We start from the raw sequence: 3,005 nt of genomic DNA, 5'->3' as shown, positions 1-3,005 counted from the left end.
CAGGAGGGGTCGGCAGAGGGTTTCTTAAGAAGAGGGTGCACAAGGGAGTGCTTGAGGGGGGATGGGAAGACTCCAGAGGCGAAGGAGAGGTTGAAAAAGTCAGCCAGGGCAGGAGCCAGGGAGTCGATGTGGTCCTTGATAGTTTTGGAGGAACAGGGGTGAACGTGTTTAGACGAGTCTTTCATAGATCGGACTTGTCTGGAAACTTCGTCAGCAGAGAAAAGGCGAAAGGCAGAGAAGGAGGGAGGAGGGGTGGCTGCAGAAGGGCCGGAGGAAGAGCAGGGAAGGGAGGGAGGGAGGTGATAGGAGGAGAGTGAGGACAGGATGTCCTGAGTTTTAGAGATGAAGTGAGAGGCCAGTGCAGTACAGAGGGCCTGGGAGGGGACAGGAGAGGTAGAGACCGCAGCAGGGGTGGCAAGCTCCTTGCAGATTTTAAAGAGTGCGGCCGAATTGTTAGATGCCGCAGAGATGCGGGCTTGGATTAGGGCTCTCTTCTTGGTGAGAACGGAGAGACGGTATTGCCTTTGGAGCAGGCGGCAGGACAGTTTGTCAGAAAATGAAAAAGAAGCACGCCATTTCCTCTCTGCCACCCTGCACTTGCGTTTTAGGGTGACGAGATCCGAATCATACCAGGAGTTACATTTGGCTTTGGGCTTCAGGCGGATTCTCATGACAAGGGCAAGGATATCAAGAGTATCAGAAATAGCAGCGTGGAGCAAGGAGAGGGCTGTGTCAGGGCGGGAGTCAGCCGAGGGGGGGAGGAGAAGGTGGCAGCGAAAGCCTCAACTGACACACGCTTCATGGGTCGGATGACCGAGAAGGTGGGTGGCAATGATGAGGGTGGCTTGGCCTGTGGGGTAGGGAGGGTGAGGTGGGAGGATAGGAGAAAATGATCACTCCAGGAGAAAGGAGTGGATAGAGGGACTGAGAGGGGAAGGTCAGAAGAGATCAGAGCATCAAGAGTGTGCCCTGCAGAATGAGTAGGCCCAGATGGGAGAACAGTGAGTGAGAGAGAGTCGCAGAGGTCACGAAAGAGTCCAGTGGGGGGACAGGAGGCATCTAGGTTGATGTTGAAGTCACCAAGAAGGAGGAGTTGAGTGGTAGTGGACAGGAGTGAGGAGGAGAGGTCAGCCCACTCGGAGAGGAAGGAGGAAATTTGACCAGGTGGCCGATAGATAGTAGCCACGGTAAGGGAATGGCTAGGAGAGAGAGAGAGTCGGCAGACAAGACATTCAAAAGAGGAGTAGGTCTGCGTAGGAGTGACAGTGGCAGGAATCCACTCAGGGAAGATAAGGGCAACACCCCCCCCTGCACGGTTGGGCCTGGGCACGGAGAGGATCTTGTAACCGTCAGGTAGGAGTGTGTCAAAGCTGGTGACAGAGCTGGCTGTGAACCATGTCTCAGTGAGACCGAGGACGTCAAGGTCCAGTTCCTCAAGAAGGTGACAGATATCAGAGGAATGCTTGATGGCAGAGCGAGAGTTAAGAGTGGCAATATGGAGAAGGTTGCCATCCTTGAAGGACTTCCGGGGAGGGGTACAGATCAGAGGTACGCCCCGCGGAGGTGTAGAAGAAGGAGGTGAAGAAGGAGCAAGAGAGGGGGCAGGGAGGGAGGATAGAGGCAAGGTAGCCGAGGACAGAGGAGGGGGGACAGCAGGAGAGGAGAGGAAGTTGATGAGGCGAGGGAAGCGTCTATCAAAGAGGTGAAGGTTGGCCTGAGGGCCTTGGACCAAGACGGTCCCATTAGCGTAGACATTAATGATGGCCTTAGAAGAGTGGAAGGGGGCCAAGAGGACATCCCAGCGGGTGCCACCATTAATGGGAGAAGAGGAAAAGGGAGAGAGCACAGAGACCATATGAAGGGTCCATAGGTCAGGCGAAGGCACAAAAAAGAGGATGTCAGTGAGAGTTTCCTTAGAGCAGGCACTAGTGTAGGTGTCAGCGATAGGGAGGCCTGGGTTGGAGACCAGGATGTCCTTTTTAAACTTTTTCCTACCGGATTTTAGTGAGGAGAGCAGGATAGTCAATAGAGAAGCAGTTAGAGAAGATAGGCGAGATAGAGAGCACCATATGCAAAAAGAAACTGAATCGGGGCTATGATTAACAATATAAGAAGGAGGCATGGCATCCTTATTGCCTATTGGAGCCATCTTAAAGGAAATCAAAGATTGGAAAGGACGAGACAATTTATCAGAAGGCCTAATAGAAGCAACGTTAGGTTTACTCCTGTTTGCGAAAAGCGAGCATCCCAGGGGAGTCAAAACACGTTTCTCAAAACTATTCAAATTGGTGCCATCAAAGTTCCCTGAGACGCTATCATTCCAACGGCCAAAGAACAGTGCTCTAAGAGAGGCATAGCAAGCAGTTGTCAAAGGTAAAGGATGAATATACCAACCTAACCCCTTATCCCCGTGTTGCGGTAAATGTGAGCAGACCCAACAGTTAGACTTATTTAAAATGGCATGCGTAGCATTCATGACAAGTAGTAGAGTATTATTGTGGTACCTTTGTCTATGCTGAGAGTCCCTAGGGGACAGAGTATGCAAATGTACAAAGGGAGTAGGAACAATAGGTATACTTTCAGTAGGTAACAAAAATTCTAAAGAATGAGTTTCCTCAAGGTACCACAATCCTAAAGCAGTGACTATAAAAAAAACAAATATCATTATAAAAACACAGCAATACGTTTTTGGGGCCCAAGCGTTTTGTCCATTGTCCCGGTTGGTCACCCCCTCATTTATAAGTCCCATACGAGCGGTAGCGGTGGCAGGCATTGTAGTCTTCGGACGGAAACCCCAATGTTCGTTGCTGGCAACCTCCCGGTCGCACGACTCCTTAGTCCTTCCACAACCCTAGCCAACAGAATCCCCTTTGTCAAATTTGGGCAAAAACAAGCCCTCGATGATCCTTTTCTTCTTCGAATGCACAGCCGAACCGTGCCGTAAGTCTATTTTCTTTGATGCAGATTGTACCTTACTTTTCCCGATACTGATTGATCCGGAAACA

This window comes from Ambystoma mexicanum, chromosome 12, assembly GCF_040938575.1.
Source record: "Ambystoma mexicanum isolate Mex_15411 chromosome 12, UKY_AmexF1_1, whole genome shotgun sequence".
Classification (NCBI taxonomy): Eukaryota; Metazoa; Chordata; class Amphibia; order Caudata; family Ambystomatidae; genus Ambystoma; species Ambystoma mexicanum.
This window is presented reverse-complemented; position numbering follows the sequence as displayed.